Genomic DNA, 26184 nt, shown 5'->3' with positions numbered 1-26184 from the left:
TGAAAAGCAGATGGATACATCCGTTTCCTTGTTTCTCACTGGCGAATCCATCTTGCAAAGCTCTCGTCTGAACCGTTTGGGCCCGGTAAGAAAGTGACAGGACCAATCAGCGACGAGAGGCAGTACTTTCAGGCGCAGCAGAGTCATGAGGTAAACAAGCAGCAGCAAGAGCTGGTGCAATTATAGAGGAAGAGATTAGCGTGGATGCTGCTAAAGCGCCAGTTTTATCAGAACTTGACAACATTACTTTGTTAAAAGAAGAACAGAATGGCGCCGGTAGTCGAGTGGTTAAGGCGCATGCCATATACGCAGGCGACCTGGGTTCGAATCCGGCCCATGGCACTACTTCCTGCATGTCTCTCCCCGCTCTCTTCCCTGTTTCCGATTCTATCCACTGTCCTATCAAATAAAGGCAAAAAGGCCAAAAATAAATCTTAAAAAAAAAAAAGAAGAACAGAAAACAGTAGTGAGTTGTTTTCTTTTCAAAAACATCAAAAGTTGAGTACTTATATGTCTATAGTCGCCATGTTTTGCGTTATTCCTCAGTAGCTGCACATGCCCAGCTCAATAGCGGCTATGTCACGTGTTTTGTTGCTCTTATTAGCCCGTAGAGATGTGACAGACAGAACGTTCATCCAATCACACTCCGAGTTATTTTCAAAGCCTCTGCCTTTTCTCAAACGTTTCCTTTTGAAGCTTTCCCAGATGGATGTGTGAAACACATCCATCTGGCGTGTCAGGTTAGTATGCCTCTCATTCTTTCCATTATGAGCAACTCTCACTATTTCATGTGCCTTCCAGGCAGCCCCTGCCTTCCAGGCAAAGTTGAGGGCATAAAACACCATTGAGCAAAGCCATTATTTTAGATTTAAGGCATGCACAGTTTGGCCAAGCATGATGCCAGAACAGCCTGCTATTGGTTGTCACAGCTAGTCAGTTATCTCAAAAAATTGAAATGACACCAAAACAGTCTGAAATGCAAAACAGTGGAATTTCAAAATTCAACGAAGGGAGATTAATTGCCATTAACAGCATGGCGTGGCAGCATGGCATGTTTCAGGGCACTTGACTCGCATTGCACATCCCGCTGGGAATGTATGCCATTCAGATCTGCTTCAAAGTTTAATACATTAATCTACAAGATGTCCAATGACAAAATCCCAAAAGTTTGCTCAGAGCTTTAAAACTATCATTATATTCAGGTTCTTTATATCTTTTTTAACTTCTTTATAACTGTCAGACTACATGCAACATCACTGCATCTTTGGATACTTTTTATAAGTCGTGAATGTTTTATAGTTTTCATATCAATTTATTCATTTTATTTTTTAACCCTTCAAACCAGTGGTTCCCAAAGAGGGGGTCGAGACCCCTGGAGGGTCGCAAGACACTGAGAGGGGGTTATGAGATGCCTTTAAAAAACATGGTGTTTTAATGGCATCTCAAATTGTATACTGTACCTATTTGTGCAGAGATGTGTGCACAAAGTGGTTCAATTTAAAATAAAAACATAGCCATTTGGAAAGATTTATGCTGAAGTCAAAGTAATAAAACATCCTTAAAATGTCAAGGCAGCCTTACTCCTAAAGGCTTTTCAAGCAATTCAAAGTTGTAGTAAAACCTTGTTAGAGTCTTGATAAAGTTGCTGCACAGTCCCATGATCTTAGTCGGTATATGAAAGTGGTCTTCTTCAGGCTTGGCGTTATGACAATATTGTCGTGAGTCTTTAGTCTGGTGTTATGCAAATTATATTTTCAATGGCGCTGCTGTCATCCACAATCAAACAGAGCCAGTGTTCAGCCTGATACTGCTGAATGTCCACTCAGCACTCAGGAGATGAAAAACATTTCTGCTCAGGCCTGCAGTCAGATCTCTGCACCTGTGTCTGTATCTTGTCTGTCAATTTATTTCAGGCTGACATGACAGATACGGTTAACCTCCATGGGGATTTTTAAGTTAAAGTCTGATCAGTTTGTTTCTGTGGTGAGTCATCCTTCATTTTCATATGTTACTTTTATTCTGAAGTTTGTCTGGGATAGTCCTTCAATTGTTGCAGTAACTGGCAAAGTTGCTTTGTTTTTTTCTCAAGAATAATCTTATTCTAGTTGTGTAGTTGGTGAGCTCCAGTTTTTGCAAAATCTTAGCCTGTGACTAAAAAGTCAGCAACTTGCTGACAGATTGCCTTCAGTCTGTTTCTGTTCTTTAATTCTGATTTTTAACAGGATTTCCCAACATTTTTTCAAGTGGTAAGAAATGAGTGAAAAAAAAAGCAACAGCTTGATATTGAAGCATCTGCCTTTTTTCAAAAGTTGGACCGTTAGTTGAACTGACCACATGGGTGCCTTCCCTTCTCTGCTATTTTTGTTATTGCTTGCACAAACACTGTATGACAGGTATTTCCAATCTGCAGCAGTGACCACTGATTAACACCTATTAGCCGCCCACAATTTGGCAGGGAATACATGACAGCATGGTGAGGAAAAAGCTTCATTAAAAACACTGTGAGGACGGCAGATGCCCAAGTGTTACGTCTTTCGTCTATTTTTTTCACTTCTGAAGATGGTGAAAATGATGTTCATTTTTATGTTTTTATTAAGGGCCTGATCTGTTGATTACATTTTTGTGGTGATTTCATCTTTTATGGGTGGGGGTGTTTTCAGAGGCAAAGGTAATTTGAGATGTAGCGGTGTCATCCACTAAACAGCGTCAGGAGCAGGAGTTACACCAGCGACCAGTGGGTTGTGGCTCTGTTTATGGAAAGCCTGCGTCACCACTAAGCTAGGCCAGTGCTCTCAATCTGCTTGTTTGACAATTGATGCTTTAAAAGAAGATTTTTCTTCACAGGGTTTTGTTTTTCAGGTTGACCCCCGATTGATGACATGAGGGCTGACTTGGTTAAAATAAATGCTGCAAAATATGATGGGGAAGCCTTCTATTTCATGCGAACAAGTAACAAAAACCTCTGACTTGGGAGGAAGTCACTGCAGATTCCTTCTGCCTTTATTTGGTTAGAACAGGCTTGTTTAAATAAAAGAACTGATTCAAGGTTGCCCTGACATTGTAAGTCAAAGTAACACACATGACAATATGTGGATAAAAAAGAATTGTCAATAAAGCAACAGACCTTGACTCATTAGCTTCAATATCTGTTCTGCTGCTGTTAACGTGAATATGCAGCACAAGTTAACAGCTTAGAGCAGCTAGTAAGTGTTTTCTTTTTTAATTAGGATTTTGTTTTCAATAATCAGGTATGAATACATTGATACTGCTTTATGTCTGTGCTAAAATTAAATTGACGTGAGTCAGCGACAATAGGAACCGAGCCCTGCAGTGAACCCGAGCTGTCGTTACCAGTTTTTTTGAACCTGTTTAACACATAACAAATGACCAGACCTTGGAAATAACTACAAAAAGTCATTCTTTGATTCATCTTCATGTCTGTTGTTAAACAAAAACAGTGAAAGCTGTGATAGCTGTGCCTACAGTTAAACACTTAAAAACAGCAGTACTTAGCTTCATGTGCCATAAGCCTGCATAGCACATTAGCGATTACTAGGGCTGTCAGTATTTATCTACAGTCCCATATAACTTTCATTTGTGACTTTTTACAGATTTCGAATTATATCGAATATTTATGCACATTTTTTCTTAATATATATGTAAACATTCAGTTACTTTAATCACCATGTAGTTACACATTTGTCCACTAGAGGATGCTCTAATATGACATTACAGATTGCATTGAAGAAGTAATGAGCTAAAAGCAAAAGTAGTTAATGTTAATTTTGTACGGTGTGATGACTTCATGTTTATAATGAACAAAACATAAAAAAAAATGTTGGTACTATCTTGCGCCTACATAACCTTGAAAAGTAGATGGATATGCCCCTTTTCTCGTTTCTCACTGGCGAATCCATCTTGCCAAGCACCCATCTGAAACATTTGGGCCCAGTTAGAAGGTGACAGGACCAATCAGCTGCGAGGGGCCGTACTTTCAGGCGCAGCAGAGTAGTGATGTAAACAAGCAGCAGCAAGAGCTGGTGCAGTTATGGAGGAAGAGATTAGCGTGGATGCTGCTACAGCGCCAGTTTTATCCGAACTTGCTGACATTTCTTTGTTAAAAGAAGAACAAAGAACAGCAGTGAGTTGTTTTCTTTTCAAAAACAACAAAAGTCGAGTATTACGTGTCTATAGTTGCCACGTTTCGCATTATTCCTCAGTAGCTGCACACGCACAGCTCAATAGCAGCTACGTCTCGTGTTTTGTTGCTCTTATTGGCCCGTAGAGATGTGACAGACAGAACGTTCACCCAATCATACTCCGAGTTTTTTTTCAAAGCCTCTGCCTTTTCTCAAACATTTCCTATTGAAGCTTTCCCAGATGGATGTGTGAAACACATCCATCTGGCGTGTCAGGTTAGCTCCTTCATTTTTTTACCTAAAAACATGGGGCAATCCATATTTTCTGAATCAAGAACAGAGCATTTTTTTTTTGCTATAGTTCCAGCCATGGAGAAAACCCTCTCTGCCCTGGGGGTTGCGGAGATATCCGGGATACACAGGTAACGGTGTGCCAGCTGGGACAAGAGAGGATACCTGGACCAGAACGTCATCCACCCCGACAGCGGGTTACTGTCGGTGGGCAGGGTGGTTTTACTCTCGTACATCAGCATCTTTTGATGTAGTGAAGCCTCACTTGCCAAATCACCACCAGCGTGTGCACCACCTTGGTAAATATCCCCAAAGGCGGCCATTGCTGCGCCTCTGTGATTTGGTGTGAAAACTTTATTGTTCATCAAGTCATGTGTCATGTGACGAAACATTTGGTTCCTATACCTACATATGCGTGAGAGAGGCTGGGGAGAGACTCCAGAATGATTATAAACAGCAAAAGTATTTAAAAAACACACTCGGATAGTAACTTCAGCTTTTGAATATTAATGAGTTTTTAAATATTCAAATTATGTTCAAACCCCAAAATTAATTCCAACAACCTTAGCTATTACTGTAACATAGAAGCTAAGAGGAACTTAATACCATCCTCCACTGAAATCAATAAATTGTCAAAACTAATAACTAACCAGCACTCTATCAGTTAGACACCACCTTAAAACTCAACATGTCAAATAAAAATGGAGTTTTACTGTCAGTTGTTACTGATAATTGCTCAACATTACTCCTTCCTTTAAAGGTCACATATGCAAAATAAACTTTCAGGCTTTTCTAACAAAAATATGTCCCCCTGGCCTTTCCACAATCCCCCCAAGAATCAGAAAAAAACATTCCCTCCCCTCTCTTTCTCCACCTTTAAGAAAATGTGTACTGAAACTAGCCTTTCTCAGATTTTCCCTCATGATGTCATGTGGGGAGTTAGCACCGCCCCCATGCTTGGGTGGCCCTCTACGCTTGGAGGAAAGCTCTGCCCTCCTCTCTTAGGATCAGGAGAGCCACATCCATTATGCCACATCCTTTTCTGGAGAGAGGCGGAGTCAGGGGTGGAGGCAGACAGCTCAGTATAACATTAAAGCCACAGACACAGAAACAACTTGTTCTGGGTACAGAACGGTTTTCAGACATGCAAAAATCCAATATTGGAGTGATTTCAAAGCAACAAACTTCACAGGCATGTTTGGGGGACCTCTGAGACCAATATAAACTTGTCTTGAAAGGGTAAAATAAATGACCTTTAAGAAGGATAGCTGTAACAGCCACCAAGACGCCACAGCTGAAGTAAGGTTAGCTGCTTCTGCTGATTAGCCAGAAAGCCCTGAGCTAATACTCTCAAGTCCATAACAAAAACACTATGAATAAAACTGAAGAAAAAACAAAACTTACATAGACATCCACAACATAAGGGAAAAAAGCACTAAATGGATAACAACTACATGGAGATTAGAGACATAATGATTCTAGTAACAATGATAAGAGCTGTGAGCAAAGTTTTTTTAAGAGATCAATGGATATTAAGTGTGGTACATCATGTATCCAGTGTGCAATCATGGGAGGGTGCGCATGCTTCCATCTGAGAAACATTACGCACCTTGAAAGTTAGGTGACAAAATCAAAAAAGTCAGCCTCAGCCTTTGAAGGAGTAAGAGTAACCAATGCTATGGGTTTTCTGTACTTAACAGTATAATAACTGTAGTTTTAAAGGCCTAATTGTGCTCTAATTTACCTTGTTAAGTAGCCTATCCCTTTTCTATCATCGGGCCATATCATACACTCTGTTAGAAAATAAAAACTGTGTAAATACCAACGTACCAGCAGGCAGGTGCCCACTGCTCATAAAGGGGATGAGAGCTGAAGATCTGTTTGTTTGATTCATGCTAGTCCCAGAACAGGCCTTTATGTTATCAAGGCACACAAACCATCCTCTTTATGTTTTGGGTTTGCACTGGGATTGTGCGCTATCTTGATAGCGATGTCAGACACACACAATCCCTTTGTGCCACAGGCTTTGCAACATTAAACTAGCTGAACATGTCTCTAAATTTTGCTTCCAGTTTTAAAATATGAGTCAAAAACTATTACAAACAAAAGGAAAATGAGCAAAAAACAGCACACTGAACACATAAGCCAGATAAAGGAATGATTATTTTAGTGCATTATAGAGCACTGACATTGCCATAGAAAAATCCCTGTCCCCACTGTGGGAGGATCTAAAGGTTATGGTGTTCCTGTAAAGGATGAGTGGTTTTCAATACACAATATTAAGGGGCAAGACCAGGGAGAGATTTGAGGGCACTTACAAGGATGAGGCTTGTCCTGAAGTGAACACGGTAAGATGCTTACTGAAAATAAAAATAGAGGAATAAACTTTCATACAGAAACTGCAGTTTGCTGGGACTGCAAAATAGTCTCCCTGATATTGTCCAAATCACTGCTCTGATATGCTCTTAGTGATGACAGATTTTTGGAAGTAACCTTGTATGTCTGCACATGATTGGTACAATGAATGTGCAGGCACAACAGGTGCAGACAGAAGTTAAAAAATGGCAACAGCCATGGCAACAGCACTTTTCAAATCAGCCTGCAGATTTATACACATATTTTCCTGCTGCCCTCAGATGGCTTTAAGGGCTTAAAAACTGAGAGAAAAGCTTTTCATACAGTTTAAAGTGGCTGAGTATGACAACACCAGAATCTGTTGATGCTGCTTTTCAATTGTGCTCCTTTGAGTGCAAAATCCAGGCCACAAAAAAAAAAAAGACTACTAACCTGTTAAATGTTATAAACTTAAATAGTTCCCCCTCTGGTCTAGACTGTTTACTTCAATTTCTTTTTAACCAAAACACTAAAATACAGCCACTGGTGCTATGCTGCTTTATTTGAATTGCAGTCATCTTTTGTTGTGTTGTTGCACCTTAATGAATACAGGGCTATCAGTGCATTTAAGACAAATTCAAAGATTTTTGGTTTTCTTTATCTTGAACATTTTTGTGTTAGACTGACATAATGTATACATGGTTGTCATGTAGTAAAAGTTTACTTCAATTATTCAATAATTGATTGAAACAAAAAAAAATGTAAATTTATGAAATACATACTAAGAACTTCAGTAACGGTTCTTGAAATAAATGTTTAGATATATTGGTGGGCAGTAAACCAGTATTGATATCACCACCAGTATAATTTCTGCAATGAAATGAATATCAACACTCATCAACACTTGTAGTGCACACACTGAGCATGATTTGAATTACCCGTCACAGTGATGGGTAAATAAAGTAATTTAACAGATTTGCTGTGTAATAGACAGTGGTTTAGAATAAGTCCTATCATCTGTATGTTTCAGTCCAATGCTTAAAGAGTAGCCAGCAGGGCTTAATTTGGGCCGGATCCTGTCGGAACAAGATCCGGCACCTCTCAGATCATGACCAGCACTTATTTGATTGGATCCAGCACCTCCAGGGGCGGCGGGTGCATAATACATTTCTGCCGGCGAGTGTGTAAACATAACATTGCGTGTTAGTTGTCTAGTGTGTAGAGGAGAACAGACTGTGTGTGACTGTATGTTGCAGCCTATGGTTACACAGGCTAAACAAAAAAAGCGTCGTCAGCCTATCACATCCTGACTCGTGCGCAAAAGCATCATATCGGTAAACAACCAACCAATCACAGACAATCAAGTGCTGTTTTCAAAGTTAACATTAGCAGTGAGAGTTAATTTCAGCTAACAAAATGGACAAAAGGACATTTTTGAAGGTAAAAGATAAAAACAGCTGTGACCAGAAGTCATCAGCAGTAGTCGCTAGAACAACAGCTGATGCACCTGCAGACACTGAGTTACCGTCACCTGTATAGACAGCTGAGATTTGAGATGAAGAGTTAGCAACACCCGCTAGCAGGCTGCTATCACTGGATACCTGAATCACAGCAGGACAAACGGGACGGCCCATAGAGAAAAAGGCAGCTGTTCATCCATGTCACAGTGTCACATATTGCTATATCAAGGCAAGACTAAGTTTAATTATAAATTTTGCCACTGTGCCTTAACATGAGCTCTTTATTTTCGCTGATTATCATTATTTTTGGATGCATTTATAGCTTTATTACGAGATAAAACAAGCTGTCAGCAGATCATTCAGTGACGCCTGTGTGTGTGTGTGAAATCTGACATGTGAGCTGTGCAGGGCTGTAGTTCCAGCCTTTCTACTGTCTGTTTTGGCATAGATATAACGTGGGCATGTGTGCTGTGAACTGTGGAAGCAGTCCGCAAATCTTTGAATGAAAAGGCACTAAGATGAGAGACAGAGGGTCATCCATGATCAGCTGATAGAAAAGTTTAGTTTTAGCAGACAAGCTCTGATTGGATAACAGAGTAATATCTACTACTAAATGAAGTGACAGGTACAATTTCATGAATAATTATTTCAACAGAATAATCTGTGTGTAGTGAAAGTTTAGTAATGTTTATGCTGAGAGAGGCTAAATGAGCTGGTGTTTTTTTTTTTTTTGAGCTGGTATTTTGCGCTGTCCTTGGTGCTGAAAAACGGCAGGTTTGACTGACAGATGCAGCTCAGAGAGAGTGAGGGAGAGAGACGCTCTCCGTCAATGGGTGATTGTATGTGCTTTTCTGCAGCTCATTCTTTTTTTAATCATTTAGGTTAATAGGTTGTTTTCAGTCACATGATCTTCTTGGCCCGTTGTTACACAAGGCACTGATTTTTTCATTTTTTTGATGTATTCCATGACTTTTTTGTTTCCCCCTTACCGCTGGAACAACACCCGGTTTGCGTTCCGGGACCTGAACATTTACAAATTAAGCACTGGTAGCCAGGTAAGCCAAACATCACCACCTCAGTGCAATTAATGTGCGGCACAGTAATAAGAGTGCTACAGCTACATGCAGCATGAGCTGCTGTCAGCATAGAAAACCAGCTTGATTCAGCACATTGTTTTTCCTATTTTCCTCTCTGTAGCTTATGTTGAGATGGGCAAGGAACAAAGAGGTGGATGACAAGGCAACAGAAGTGTAGGGCAGGAATATTTCCTTTATTTTCTTTCACTTTTGTTGTTCAACCAAGTTTGCTAGTTTGTTTTACAAAGTGGAGATACACTCTTAAAACTGCTGGGTTAAAAATAACCCAATTTGGGTTATTTTGGTAACCCAGCACCAGGTCCAAAAGGGACCAACCCAACCCTGAGTTATTTCAACTCAGCAGGATTGGGTTTTGAGCTCAAACAACAAGTGGATAGCTTCGCTACTGACCCAAAAATTGGATAAAAAACACCAGGTTGTTTGATAAAGCCTACGAAATCTAGGTTATACAAGAGTTATAAGAATCACTTATTTACATTTTTTTATTTCAAACTAATTTTGCATCAAGAATGGCTGGACCGGGTCACAGCTGTAGCTGGATATATAGTCCCTCCAGGGCATTCTGGGTCTTCCCCAAGGTCTCCTTCCAGCTGGACATGGAGTAAAGAGACTGAGGCAGAGCTTGGGTGCACCCAAAGTCTGCATTGTCTTCTCTGTAGTAGGCTAACTCCTGCCACAGTTAGGAAGTGACCAACCTAGTGGATGACAACACTCATGGTGCAGAAGTGTCTAACTTAAAAACAACAACAGTTCACCAAAGACATGAGCAAAGGAATCCCAACAATGATCACCGTACGACATGTCACATCTAAACACATTCACAGTAAATGCATTTAAATCCCATCTAAACAACCCACCAAAAGTATGATGGAAAAACTCCATCCCACAAATTTGAAATGGCAGTGTCCCTCCCCCATTTCCCCACCCATTAAGCAACTCATTTTTCTGGGTCACTATTTCTAATCCAACATTGGGTCAAACCTACCCAGCCTGTGGCCCAACAGCCATGACCCAGCATTAAGGTTATAACAAATAACCCAGCATTTTTCTGTGTACTTTTGCATGAATAATATCCATATTGGTATATAAAAAGCATCATGCTCTTACCTGTGTCAGAACAGGGGGAAAACTACTTTGCTCAAAGCTTACAAAGGCTTTTCAGCACAAAGAGCCAGACTTCCATTTGTCGAAGTAAAAACTCTAGATGTCATACTATTTACAAGGGCAGCCTAAAATTCACAGGGCAGAGAATTACATTTATTTTACTGATGCAGTGTGGACAGCAAGTGTGCAATGCTGTGTCTGATGCTCACATGCGGTTAGGACACAGCGTTAGGTAAAACATGTCCTCTTTCTCCAACAGGGTTGATGTCTGCAATTGCACTTGCTGTGCAGAGAGCATCCTTGTTGGTTTGTCTAGGGCTTCAAGGCTGTGTGCTGGCATGCACTGACTCAGGTTAACAAAGCAGGCTTTGGAGTTAAACTAGGTCAGAGAAGCAGCTATAAACATCATGGCTCCATACACTCAGCGGTTCTTCTGTTAAAGCTGTTAAATTAATCACAAAGAAAACAAAATCTTCACTATTTACGTCCACAGTTACTGTATTCAAGTGCAATGTAGAGGGCCTCACTTAAGAATCTGCTTTGGACCTTATACAGTACATGTGTATTTATATATATATATATTATTTTATTTTATTTTATTTTATTTTATTTTTTATACTGTACTGTTAAGGTGTATCAACTCCAAATATTTATGAGATAGGATCAGCATCTTTTTGATTCTGGCTGATTTTTCTTCAGAGTTATGGCTAAACTATTTTATTTAATTCCTCAGTGCAACAAAATAAGTCAATCAAACTAAGTGTGTAATTTGTATTTTATATAAACGACTGATGCTACTCAAAATACTGTATACTGTCTCTTTTCCAGCAGTTCTACCTCCACTTCAGATCCCCGGAAGTTGAGAGCCCAATGTGCACAATTTTAATATCTGATTTATTAATTTCCAGTTTCTCCTAGCTTCACTTTCAATGCTGAGCAGCCTCTTCATTTGTGAATGACCCTGCAGTCTCATGTCCTTATAAGTGCAAAGGAGCCTTTTTCTAAACTAATGAGGGAAAAAGTGGACAAGCTCTTAGTCTAAGAGGACATGGCATTTATAAGTTTAAGAGGATGTGCAAAAATTTCAGCAGTTTAAGAACAGCTGAACCTGAAACTGCCTCAGACTTCTCTTAGGTTCACTGACTGATGGATTTATTAATTTAAATGTATTTAACCAGTAAAACCCAATTGAGACACTGACATTTACTCTGAGTGTCCTGAACAAGACAGGCAGCAGAACAATTAAATTTGCAGACATAAAACACAGAGCAGCGAGTTCTGGGTCACAGAGTAGAAAGTCATCCATCAAATCATCTACAACCAGATGTGTCTTCCTCCAATGTCTTTACTTTGAAAAAGTTTTAAAAGAGAAGCTTCTTTGGACACAAATTTTCCTGCAGCATATTTCAAGCTGCTGAACATGTAACATTTTTTACCCATTTCAAGATGGGTTTCAGAGACAGATACCAAACATAAGTCTTGTGACTAAGCCATACAGCAAAGACTGTAGCTTCCAACACTCTTCAGATGAATAAAATCACAGTGTGACAGTAGCACAATAGTGAATAAGGCACAGTATGAGCATTCTTAATGGTATTTGTAGTATCAGCAGTAGGATATTAGTCTCAGATGTAAGCCCAAAAAACAGCACCGTATTATTTAACTGTACTATAAAGAGCCTGACCAGAGCAGCCTGAGGGCAAGCCCAGCATGCAGGATTCAAGAAGTGGGAAACCACTCTGGACAGGTCAGTGCTTCACAGCAAGGCTCTCATCATTAAACAGAAAAATGAAAAGATGATGAAAATGTGTTTTTTGTCCACTAGCTGTAAGGTTTTTTCATAAAAGCTGCCCCGCAGAGATTTTCAGTGCCTTTGAATGTCTCTGAAAACAAAGCAAACAGATTCTCTATTTGCTTATTCTTTTAATCTATTTGATTTTTTAAAAATAAAATACATAAAATCTGGTTTATAAGACACCCTTTTTCATCTAAAATGTTGACTTTGTTCTACATACTGTACAGGTGCATTCGCTGCTAAGACACACCATAATTGCTGCATGTACAGCTGCCAACCTCTCACACTGAACACTGACTGACGCCATTAAATTCACCTCTACTCATTGCTTCGCCGCTCACAACAGGGTGATGGGGGATGTGGTTGACAATAGCGATGGTGACCACGTGGGCAGGGGTGGTATGACTTTGGTTACAGCTGTTCTCCCTCATTAGGTCATAATCCTGCCTTCAGAGAGAATGCTGCTGTTCCGTTCAGTACGTTAACCTTTGGAGGGCTGGTTTGGTTGCAAATACTCCTCAATTAAAGACGAGTGACCAGCGGAGGCGGGCAGTATAACACGCGGACTGTACACCAATACTTCACAAATGTGATCTCTCCTTTTAGTTTAAATCTTAACTTGCTCATCTGGCACAGACTGCCATTCAGATTGCAGGGAGGACTAAAAACCTCCCCCTGCAGTCCATGTATGAGCAGTCAGTTCTCAAGCAAGCACAGAGAGTTTTGTCTGATCCATCTCAAATCCTTCACCCTAAGATGAACTTTCACCATCTAGTAGGCAACACACAGTCTCCAAAGGTGTATTGATCTGTTTAAAAACTTGTTTGCACCCACCAAGGTTATAATAGTTTGGGATTTTTCATTAGTTTTAATTTCTATTTAGTTTTTAACCTTTTGTTTTAAATTTTAGTTCATATTAGTTCAGTTTAGTTTTTATTTTGCAAAAATGCTTCATTTTAGTTTAGTTATTATTAGTTTTAGTGTTAGTTTTAGTTTCTTCTGCAATATGGGATACCTGTCTGGGGCAAAACCTAAAAAGACTTTTTATTTTTCACTGTAGTTATTCAACTTTGATGTTTGTATACCACTCAAGACCTAAAATTACCATTGTGTGAAGTTATCTTCAACTAAATCAGATGATTATACACTCTCCAGGCTTGGGTGTTAATGTCAGTCACTATGCTAGTGTCTAAGACTAAAACTAAGGAGATTTTGTCCCTAATTATATTTCATTTTGGTTAGTTTTGTAAGCAGACAATACAGTTTTAGTTAGTTTTTGTTTTATTTGTAAAGCTTAGTTTTTATTTAGTTTCAGTTTCCTAAAAGGATTTTACGTTTTAGTTTTAGTTTTAGTTATTTAGTTAGTTTTAGTTAACTATAAAAACCATGGCACCTACCTTAAATAGGATTTCGAATCATGATGGATGGGATGGAATCATAGATGAGCATCTACAGGCTGAAGTTTCCATGTTAAAACTTTAAAGAGAGATATAAAGGCTCAATAATCTCCAAGAGGCAGATAAATCTGAAAAAAGAGAAACAGAAATATCATTCTGAAAAAGCTCTCCTTTTTCCAGCAGTGCTGATAAGCTGAAAGCGCTGTGCTTTATGAGAAAATACATGAGAAATTAATGGCTGCAGGAGCTGAATTTGTGTAATATTAATTAAGGGTGGGTAAAAATATCAATTAATCGATGCATTGCTATATTTCCTCCCCCAATTCAATATCGATTTAGCAAGTCCTCTGAATCGATTCACCTCCTGGCCAGTGGGGGTCGCTGTGCGTGTGATTTGCATTGTATGTACGGAGGCCACACTAGACCAAACAACAACCAACCATAACCATGTTATGTGAGGTTTATCACAATTTCCAAGAGGTAAGAAATATTATTCAAGTTTACATGCACTTTACTTTTCATACAGAACTGTCATGTTTTTTACTTTTGTACTCCATATGCACAAATAAGTTATTATTGTACAAATTTTTATTTTCAGATGTTCTATTGCTCAAAAATGTGAGGTGACTTACCACATATGTTCATATGGGCATGAAAATAATTATTAAAAAATTGTCAACAGGTTATTTGTGTACGTCTACTTCTTACTGAATTGACATTGAAGCATTTAAATCAATTTCGAAATGAATTGATATCGAATCGAATCGCAACCTAAAGAATCGAAATCGAATCCAGTCGTGAGGTTCTTAACAATACCCAGCCCTAATATTAATTATTCTCAGCAGGTACGCACGTTATAACAAGACTGAGATAGCTAAGCTTTATTGTGTTTATATGGGCTGTAAAATTTCACTGCCGCGCAACAATAGTGACGACAGTGGTTATCATGATGATTCATGAAAAAAGACAGATGGAGTCATTTCCAAAATTAATAGCATGATTTTTCTAATGAGATTGGCATTTATTGCCCTCAAAATTAGGATTATATTTCCCCTTTTCACATCTATCTGGTTGCAACATTCTTAATCCAGCTGTCTGTTAACCTGGCACGCCAGATGGATTTGTTTTCACACATCCATCTGGTAAACCTCTCATATACAGTGTTTGGGAAAGGGCAGAGCTTTCAGAGTTTTCAGGCACCTAAAATGCTGTTCTCATGTAAACAGACATCCAAAACACGACAAAAGTTTATGGTTTTCTAATGAAAATGTTGTTGTATAAACAGGGCATGGGCCAGAGTTTCATCTTTCAACAACAACCTAAGCACACGGTCAAGACAACACAGGGGTGGCACCAATGGTCCCCATCCAACCTGATGGAGCTCGAGAGGATTTGCAAAAAAGAAAGTCAGACAATCATCCAATCCAGATGTGCAAAGCTTGTTGTGTCAGAGTCAAAAGGTTCAAGGCTGTGATGATGCTGCAACTTAGTACTGAGAAAAGGGTCTAAATACTTCTGTCCATGTGATATTTCAGTTTTGTTTTGTTTTTTTTAAAGTAAATTTACAGAAAAAAGGCCAAAATTTGATTTTTACTCTGTCAGGAAAGGGGAACTGAGTATAGATTAATAAGAGAAAAAAAATTAATCTATATGATTGTAGCATTAGGCCAACAAAACACATTTTTTTTATAAAAGTGAAGGGTCTAAATACATCCTACACTGTATATGCTGTCATTTCCTGTGTCAGATATAGCATTAAAGGGAGACGAAAAACGTAATTATTTGTAAGTTGAATGGAGATCAATCAGTTCTGGTCTGTTTCAGGTAGTCAAAACATTTATTAGCTTTCATAAAACGGCATCAAGCACATTTGTGGCTGAAGTTGAGATGTTTAATTTATTATATTCGTTAGCTGGGGTTCTTTGCAGACATGCTTGTCTTAAATACTAGGGCTGACGCCTTTCAGTTAGGTGGTTGGTCAGTAATCTCTTATTCGACCAAGATTCCTGCTCATCAGTTAGTCGGCCCTCTATGTGTGTGTCTGCTGAGAAGAAACAGCAGAGCGTGCAGCTAACTGCATGACAGATGCGCAGCAGGAGAGAGAGAGGAGCAATGAAGCTCTGGACAACACAGACAGAGGGGCACACACAATTTTGCAAAACTTGTAATATTCTGATTGTTTCACAGCAGCTATGCTGTAAACTCAACATGAAGATACAGGATGTTTGTACTGACATGGTGCTGCTGAGTGTCTCTGCTCTGCTCTCCGTCAGAGCCCCAACTCCCTTGGCCTTTTTAATTCACCAGTCATTAAATACACGTTATTTTCCGTTTACCATCAGATTGTCAGCATTAGTGTCTGTTACAGACAGACGGAGAGCAAAAGGAAAAAAGACGAAGTCTCCCGGACATGAAATCCTGACTGGCGAACTTTTCTCCCTTCACCTCGGTAAATAAGCACTGCCTAACATCTGATATAAGCTCATAAATGACAGAGCAAGGGCTGGAACAAGTGATCCTGTTAATAGTGATCATTATAAATTAATACAAATAATTATCTGGGGATACGTTGTAGGCCATATGATGCAAATAGTTATCATGCCATGATCATGGATATTGAATGGTTAAAGGCAGGTGCAAGCTGATCATGTCTCAGTCAGCTGTTATTTAGTACTACATAATGAGGATAAAAATAATTAACAATGCTTCAGAAAGCTTTTATTATCAATTTTTAAGATCATTTAGACTACCAGAAGGGTGCAATGAGGAACCTGTTAATGATTGGGCTGATTTATTTATTTTAAAGTTTTTATCTATTTATTTATTTATTTATCTGCATGACCAACCAATTGGTCAAGTGTGTAGGTCTAATTTCCATCAACCAGGGATTTCTCTAACCTTGCAAAGCAGATGGATTTGCCGGTTTCCGTGTTTCTTACTGGCAAATCCATCTTGCAAAGCTCCCATCTGAACCATTTGGGCCTGGTTAGAAAGTGACAGGACCAATCAGCGTTGAGGGGCAGTACTTTTGGGCATGGCAGAGTCATGAGCAAACAGCAACAAGAGGTCGGTGCAAGTGTGGTGGATGGGGCACTAGCCTACCCATGTGCAGGTGGCCCGGGTTTGAAATCCAGCTAAAATCCAGCTGAGCTAAAAACAAACCAATGCAAACTCAACTTGTGTTATAGCCTCAGACAGCCCGACAGATAGGCTCTGCAAAGCGAACATCCATCCAGTGTCCTTATTATTACAGACATTAAACTAAGAGAGTAAAAACACAGGTTTAACCTGTTTACTGTTTTAAAGTTTAAATACAGTGACAGTGAGTGACATTCTTTTAGTTACATGGCTGTTTTTACTGCTAGAGCAAAAATTTACAGCTGACTGGACTCAGATAAGCTTGGTCTTGTCAATCCTGTAGTGAGACACACTTTTGCCACTCAGCTGCACGTCTTTGATTGAGATGCTGACACACGTTCGCCATGCTGCTTCCTTTAGTTGCCACAGCAGAAACTCAGGATCTGCACTGGTAGCCATGCTGTTGTGTGTGTGTCTCTGTGCTAAAGGAGGGGGAGGGTGTAAACTACAGGAGCCACAGGGGGAGCGTGGAGGAATATCAGAAAATGTAGATTTTTATTTTTTAATTCGTCCTCAACAAAAAAATTCGAACTGATCGATAAAAACAATATATCACCCAGGCCTGCAACAAACTGAATGGTGGTAAAGGAAAAGACAGTGCCAGTGGCTTAAAAGCTAAATACATACAGTTAAACGTTTATTAGGGGCCCAAATCCAGTGGATACTGGGTCGAACACAAAAATTCTAACTATCCTAAACAAAGATTACATCTTAATATCAAAATTAAACTTTCAGTTGTATATGAGCATCTCTTCAGAATCCCTCTGTCAAGCTGAACAAACATCCCTATGTTGGGACCAGAAATGCCATACACTGACATCGCACACCTTATGTGTGTATTTTAATCTTACCCAAGTGGCATTGTCACTTTTAAAACTTCAATAATAAGTTAGTGAATAAAGAACCTGTTAACAAGATGGCAGCCTACAGCTCCTGCTGTGACAGAGCGATGGCTGGCTTAACGTCAGTAGGGACCCAACACTGGTCTTACATCTAACAACTTTACTTTGCTCTAGTTTCAGCATAAAGCCACATAACTCTCTTTTTACACTCCTGTGTTCTTTTATGATGAAAACCAGATCATCTGCATATATATTCTAATCTCCTGGCTCTCAGTCTTGGAGCTTAATGTCCCCCTAGGAGGGTGTGGCCACTTTGTAGAGCAGGAGGTTGACATTTGACTGACTCAGTAAATGTCAGTATGGTCAGTAAGGCAGACATTTCTGCCGTGTTCTCTCTCCGGCATAAAGCTGAGGATACACAGTTGTTCAGTACAGCTTGAATTCTATAACATGATGTAGAAGCTGGAGCGATAACACTACAACCAGCTCTGTGCTGATGACCTAAGTTTCCTAATTCACCAAGCATAATGCATCATGTTGTGTAATGTTGTGTATTGTAATATTCTTACCCTGCAAAACTGTTATGTCACATGTAAACAAGCTGTTGCACATTTCAAGAGAGTACGATAAAGTAAGCAGGCATTCATTAACATATTTACTGCTGTTTTAGCCCACAGAAGCTCCTGCAGGAGTGCTCCAGTTTAAAAAAAGACTGCAATGACTGGCCTGCTTTATTAGCCTCAAAACAGTCTTGCAAATGTTTAAACACGCTTGGCATACAAAAGCATCACAGACTGCTATTAACAACTGACTGATGAGGGTAATTCTATATTCTAAGAAAGCTCTCCAAATGTATGAGCTGATGATGCAATCTGAGTCTGTTAATAGATAGAATTATGCTGTATTATGTATTCATGCCAGCAATAAGAGGCTTTCTTGTGATGTGACTCACATAGTTAGCCTGAGCTTTTTGTATACAAGCAGATTACGAGACACGTCAAACATGAAATGCATCCTGTGGTGTCCCATTGCTTTAAATACGCTGCTATTTATGAAGAAGACCATCTTCCTAAGCCAAGAAATCTGCTGTATTATGCTCAGCCCACCATCCCCTCCAGGCTATCAGGAGTTCCTTTGTCCCCTTAGTTATCCTAAAGAAAAAACTTTTGGGCAAGCTAACTAGGGATTCATATATGCTTTGCTTAGTAGCAGGTATTATCTTAAATGACTGAGAATAACTCTGTCTTTCTGTCTGGGTTTTCCTGTAAAACAATGTGCTGCCTACATGTAAATAATCCCACCAATTTGCTTAATCCTTTAAAAAGGTGGTGGCAACCTCATAAGTGCAGGACAGCAGGCCTAATGTTTATACAGGGCTAACATGAAATAAAACAAAGGCCACTGCCAGCTGCTGCCTGCTCTCTGGCTAAGATAGCAGGCTGATGAGGTGACAGCCAGAAGCCAAATCATAATGCACATATTGCCCACAAACATAAGGAGTATATCTTTGTTGGAAGAGTTATGCTTTCTATTATGGTGTGCAGGTTTATGTATGTGCTTCAGTATATCGTAGGGCTAAAACTGAATGAAAATACAGTTTATAACATTAAACATTTATGAATGATATGAGATAGAGCATAAGGCTCCAGGGCCACTACACAGACTCCCTTTTAACAGCCCATATTTTATAATAAATCCTTGAAACTGTAGTTTAAAGCCAGTGCTTGAAAGGAGTGTAGGTGCTCTTTTTACCTTAAGATGTCATTTGAAATGGGAAAATAAATATGAAATCTGTGCAGAGGAAAGAATGGGAGGAATAAAAATACTATATCATGCAAAAATACCACAGTTCTGGCAGAAAAACGCTACCTTTCACTGTGATGTAGTCACTGATCACCAAAACTGATCAACTGGGGTTTAAACTCTGGTGTCTGCAGCTGAGAGAAGCACTGTGCACTGAGTAGTGTAATTACAAACTATGTAGTCCGACGGCATTGCAGGCCAATAAAAATTTAATTCTTCTGCATGGTGAATCAAATCAAACTGACATGAAGTACCTTAGACTATAGAAGTAAATAAGTGCCATCTGAGTTTGAATTTCTAAAACTGAATTTTTTTAGCATCAAAATTGGATTTTGAATTTGAAAAAACCATCAAATTCGCACCAATTTTTTTTTTGCCACTGAATTTTATCCAGTGCGAAAATCAATTCAGTGTAAAAAAATTTCAATGTCTCAAAAAATTCAGTTTTGAAAAATTTTACATCGGAAAAATATTCAGTGTTAAAAAAAAATAAATCTCAAAAAAAAAAATTCAGTGTCAAAAATTTCCATTTCAGCAACAAAAGAGACCAAGTAAACCAGGGAGAAGCAATCGATCCCTGTCTCAATTGATCTAACATCCAGCCAATCAGCTTACGCTCCCTCGGTCATGTGACAGAGACCCCTCAAAGCTTCATCAGCAAGGTCAGCCAACAGAGGAGACTGTACCTTGGTAAGTGTGTCTACTTTCTCGATGTTGAATTTTTAAAAACTGAATTTTAAATTTGAATTTTTTTTAGAAATTACTTTGACAATTAGTCACCAATATGGATCCAATTTTGGACAATAACGGTATGGCTATTATCAAGGCGATATGCCTTGAAAAATCTAAATACAAGCAATATTTTCTTCTTGGCTGTGAACAGAACCAGTGATAATGTTACAGTTTAGAGCTGAGTGAAAATGGCCAAAACTACACTGCCAAATAATTAAACTTTTTACAACTTTTTTTTTTTTTTTTTTACCTTGATTGTGATTAATAAACGATTATCTTGCCCCTACCCCCAACTTGATTTGTGCTTTTTATATAAAAATCTATTGGCTAAAATCTGTAAATCTGTAAATCTATAAAACCTAATTCTCTTAAAGCAACTTTGTACCCTTGTAGAAATTAAACCAGAGGTGTACTGATTCCAGTTTGATTTGCTTATTTAAAATGATTTTTTTCTGGTCTGATCTCCTGATAAAGATTAAAGATGATAACACTGGGGAGCAGGTGGCCTAGTGGTTAAAGGCGCTCCCCATGTATGCGGGTGGCCTGGGTACGAATCTGGCCTGAGGCTCTTTACTGCATGTCTCTCCCCCACTCTTGACCCTGTTTCTGACTCTATCCACTGCCCTCCTCTATCTAATAAAGGCACAAAAATGCCCAAATATAAATCTTAAAAAAAAAAAAAAAAAAAAAAAAAGATGATAACACTTTGCTTTCTTTTAAAAACTGTCTTTGAGCGCAAAAATATTGTTCAAACTTTCACTTTGGGCTACTGGATGTTTAATTTTATGTCCATAATAAAACACTGACTATCTATAAACTTTTTATTGTAAATAATCTTAAAAAGTGCACCAGGTCACATGACCATCACTCAAAATAATCTTCACCAGAAATTGTGCTATATCCTTTACTTAGCCGACTGTATTAGTCCATCATTTATGCTGTTACAAACTCCAGGACAAAATACTGGGTATTAAAAAGTTACAAGGACTGTTTTAATGCTGTCCGACTTCAATCTGCAGCTCCTTACTCACTCCTATAAGCTGTAGTGTTAGGCTTTGTGGTTTTCTGTCACTCACAGGCTGCGAGAACTCAGAGCACAAAGTATCTCAACTGCTCTAACCAACCTTCCCTTGAATGTGGGGGGCATTGTGTGGTCAGAAGAAAAACCCTTTAGCTGTGAATCTGTTTTTGCAAGGACGACCTCACACTAGCATGAAGCTCTTCACACTTCCAATGTCCAATGTTCCCTTTTTCTTTTCATTTTTTTGTTTTTTTTGGGGTTTTTTTTGGACTTTTTAACCTTTCCATGACTCCCTACCGTCGTCAAGCAAAAACCAATGAAAACCACAGAAAAATAATCTTGAGTTGCTAGGGCTGTTTATGCTGTTATATTCTGTTGCATCAGCCTAAGATAAATGTTCAACAAGCTTCAATAACGGGAGTATTAAGTCACACTGCTAAATCAGCTTCACGTACAAACAAGCAGTGAGGAACAAATCATGCATGGACATTTATTGGAGAGCAACAGGTGTAGGAATATGTCTATTTATCTAAAATGTTTACAGTTTCATTCTCCTCAGCTGGAGAGCGCCATGTGTGGTGCTCCCACTGTGCACTCCTGAGTGGTTTGTTTGCTGTATGAGCAGCATGAAATGGCTTGTGTGCGTGAGTCTGGCCCAAATGCCAAGCATTCATTCATTTAAGTTAAATATTAATATGATACCAGTTAGTTCCAATGTCAACTATTAAAGTGGAAGAAGGAAAGAGATAAAAAAAAAGGCAGGAAAAATGAGAAAGGAGATAAAAGATACTGTCTATCGGGTAAAGATTAGGTGATACTAAAACTGTGAATGAGAGAAATCATGGCATGGCTCTAACTTTTAACTGTTAGGATAAATGTAAAAAATAATTTCAAAAGAAGGAAGTCTAAAGCCCAGTTCAGGCCAAAGACTTGCTGCGTAAAGAGCCTATTTTAGAAAGGTGTTGGATAGTTGCAGCTGTCCAGGCTGAACTGTTGCAGCTCAATCCAGGCAATCTAATGGTGTTGCATGTGAATCAGGTTGTCAAGTTTGAAACAGCTGGTTTTTGGATAATGCATGCAGACAAACAGGAAATGGAGATCACAGTATGATAGGCTATAAATACCTAAAAATGTGTTCAAACTAGAATATCTAGTGAAAATAACGCAGTCAATTTTGTAACTTTCTACAAGGAATCACTCCAGTAACCTCCATCAGCTTCGTATGTAAGCTATACTAGCTAACACATTGGAAACACAAGGCTGTAGAAGCAAATTTCTCAGAGAAAAAATATTATTCTCTTCAGTAATGGGTATTACTTCTAGCACACATGCACATTCTGGGACTGTTTTCAGCATGATGCTAAAATGCACTTTTAAGTGCGTTTCTCCCTCATTATGAGAAACGTATGAATGAAAACTAAACGTTGAGTTTCTGTTTAGTAAATATGCCTTATGAAGTGCTGTTGTTACTGAACAGAATCCTCAATTCAAAACAAGAAGTAAACAGCGGTGATGGGCAGCCCTGGCCATCATACCGTGTTATTGTTTTGGTTGGGAGCCCCCTGGTGGTGGAACTTTACACACTTTAAATAAACTGAGAAGTTCTTTGCTTTTGTGAAAACATTTGTGGCTGAAGCCCCATTAGCTAAATCGTCATCAGAGGGGTGATGAATGAATCCTCACATTGGGTAATTCCGATGTGTTGAATAAAGGATAATTTGCTTTGCTCCTTGGGAGGTTACTGTGCTGCTCTGTTGAACATAGGGGGTAAACACTAACCTGACACATCAGACAGATGTTTCATATATTCATTGCTCTGGATATATTTCACATTCATTGGGGAAACCTCCCATACAAAGTGTTTAGAAAGGGCAGGACTTTTCAAAAAAAAAATTTCAGAAGGTGATCGGGTGAAAGTTCTTTCTGTCATATTCATTCCACACCAATCCAAGTGTCAATACAAAATGAGGTAGTAGGAATGACCAGCTCTGGTAGTAACCTGAGCTTGGAATGCAGCCGCTGCTGTAACTGTGAATAAAACTCATGCAAATGGGGAAGTGCAAAAACATCTTCTACTGCCGATATGCTATAGCTACATCTGAGCTTAATGCTACCTCTGAGGCAGCCATTGCTGTCAGCTCCCAGTACAACTAAACCTGTTGCTACCATCTCGGTCTTCCCAAATGAAGCTGATTGGCCAGGTCAGTTCTCAGACCAAGCACAGTCGTTGTTGTTGTTGTTGTCTGAATAAGGATGACTTTTATACTTATTTTATGATGTTACGCTGCCACCACTATTAGGCCCCAGTCCCCTGCAAAGAAGACTGTCCAACAGCTTATCCAGCTTCTGTTAAACACAAAATAACATTGGCAGTACTTCAGCTAATCTCATGGATGTTGCATCCTTTTGGCAGCCACAGAAATAACCAGTGCATCCCTAGCATTTACTGCAGCAATGCCAACACAATTTATGAAACACAGTTAGAATGCTTTGTTGGCAAAGTACTGATTTGTGTAAGATGTTAGGAATAAGTGTAATGAACATACAGTTTTATATTGAATTAAGGAAGGCATAATTTGTTTCATTTCTCCTGGAGTTAGTGTTTCATGTACACACACTCAGGAGCTTGAGGGTTTTTTTCCAGAGCTATGTAGAAAACCACATTTCCTCCCCTAATTAGAGAAATCAATCTCACGGGATGTATGTCAGAAGGAGTATTCCAGCTCCTGCTCAAGTTATGCTCTGCACATTCACATCAGTTATCCAAAGGCTCTTCCACCGAGGAAATTACAATCAAGATTGAGAAGCATGTTAATGAAGTAGCAATCACAGAATGAGTGCTGTCTGTTGTTAAGGTTTTCTCTATAGTACTGGCATCACTAGAAAACTTCTTACAACACAATTATTCTTAGATGTAAGTTTCTATTTACCACTTAATTATGTAAATGGAGTTGATTTGGTACTAGGGGAGGAGGAAGAGGAGTATGGATGATGATTTTATGTTGGGGAATTAGGAGCTGACTGAAAAGTGAAGTCACAGCCTTGGAGTTGTGTATTCTGTAAACATGTTAATGTTGTCGCTAATGTGGCTTGAGTGAAACAATCAAGGGACCAAATTCATTCCAAATGAACGATTAAGAGCATCGATTTACCAGAGGCACAACAAGACAATGCACTCAGGCCTCATTATTTTGTGAGCAGCTGTGAGATCCTGCGCTGAAGTGCTACAGACCTGAGAAATTCTTCAAAGTTCTGCTTTAAGTTTAACAATAAGGATCTCTTAAAAGACAAGGAAGTGCCTTGAGTGCAAAAGAGTTCTTGCTAAACCAAAGAACACAAGAGACTAAAATGTAGTGTTCATTGGACAAAAGTTACAATAAAATCAACACAGCAAATTGCAATACATACGCTGCTCAACAGATTAACTTCTACAAGGCAAACCAGTGTTTGCAATGGTTTCATTTAAATGTGGTAATTGCAGACTGAAATGACCCTGAATTAAAACCCTCTGCTCCATGTGATCTACATACTTTAGCCATTCTAATAGGTTAAGTCAAGAAACCTTAACTTGACACACTCAGCTGTGCCGAGTCAGTGCCCGAGTCCAGAACTGACACAATTAAAAACATATTTCCAAAACCTACTGAGTCGTGACGGTGGTGGAGTGAAAATGAGACTGAATGGATCCTTTTAAAGCTAAGGAGAAAAAAGATGATGCAAGCTTAGTTCAGTCTTTTTGTCCCGTGTGAGGATGTTAACTTGCAGCCGGCCGAGAGCAGACACATTATAGTGGACTCATCCTTTCAAAAACAGATTAAAAAAAGACATGTCAAGAAGAAAATTGTATTATCACATCAATAAAGGCATACACAGACGGAGGTACAAAACTGAAGAGAAATTCAAAAGTAAAACTAGCACAAGTTTAAAATTAAGACAAATACACAAAGACTGTCTTTTTATCGCTGCTCTACACAGTGCAATTAAAGTCATTTTATTGCACATACTAAAGGGGGAACTTTGAATCTATTGCAACATGGCCCTGGGGAGTCTTCCATACCTCTGCCTGTGAAAAACTGGCTCTGACTCTATATCTAAGGAAACAGAAGTTGCAGACTTTGTATCAAAAATGTCTGAGGGTAAAAGGCACTTACTGACAATGTCAGCAATATCAAATCTTAATATCATGCTGTTTATCCAAAGTTTACACAAAAGAAAGCATAGCTTTCCAAAAAATATTGATTACTGAGATTCACACAAGTTACTTGCAAGTTTCTTCACAGATTGGAACTTTATATAGTTAAAAATGAAGTAACTAATTATGTCAATGATTTTTAATCTTGTATTTAATGTTTTATTTTCTTGTTTTTGCTCTGTGTCATGTTTATTTAGGAGATTAAAAATGCATTCTTTATTACTAATTGTTCACTCTATTCTCTCTAATTCTTCTTGGTAACTCTTAATGAATTTAGAGTATAATAATTAAATTGACTGAGAGCTGTTTAATTCAAGGAGAGTCTTAGCAATTATTAAGGACGTTGCAAGCCAGACAATTTACTTGGGGGTTAAATGGAAATTTAAATTCAGAACAACCAACTTGTCTAAATTAAAGAAACACCAATTAAAAAGTAAAAAATGAGCACACCTTAAAATAGTCTGCAGGTGGACTATGTCAGATTGGTTTACGGAGTGAGGCTGAGGCTAGCAGTGCTATCACTGTGGGCCAAAATAATAAAATAATACAGTGTAGCTGATTAGTAACTGTAGTTTTCACTAGCAAGTGTAATATAATTTAACCATTTGGTTGATTAGTTCCTCAAATCCCTGGCAACTAAATCAAGTCTTCAAAATGTACCCCTTTGATTAAGTGCATTTATCCTTGAACTGAGCACAAGAAGTCTGGGAAATTGTGTTTGTCAGATTTTTTTGTTGCAACAATAGGCAATAAATCTCATACTCATAATCTGTAGAAGACAGCCTGCAGTTATTAAGTGTTGACAGGGTGAGGAAACAGCTTTCTTGGGGTGTCTTATT

At 38.8% G+C, this 26184-nt stretch overlaps 1 long non-coding RNA gene across 2 annotated transcripts in view; it reads right to left on the bottom strand.

Annotated features, from left to right (window-relative positions):
• The window catches only part of LOC121525028, a 271879-nt gene that overhangs the window by 84982 nt on the left and 160713 nt on the right, over positions 1-26184 (bottom strand). For both annotated transcript variants that reach the window (XR_005993189.1, XR_005993187.1), the window contains exon 4: positions 13618-13745. This is a non-coding gene — a long non-coding RNA (uncharacterized LOC121525028). The remainder of the gene's footprint in view (positions 1-13617; positions 13746-26184) is intronic.

Source organism: Cheilinus undulatus, linkage group 17 (assembly GCF_018320785.1).
Source record: "Cheilinus undulatus linkage group 17, ASM1832078v1, whole genome shotgun sequence".
Taxonomy (NCBI): domain Eukaryota; kingdom Metazoa; phylum Chordata; class Actinopteri; order Labriformes; family Labridae; genus Cheilinus; species Cheilinus undulatus.
Note: the sequence above shows the minus strand (reverse complement) of the source record. Positions and strands in the feature narration are given on the sequence as shown.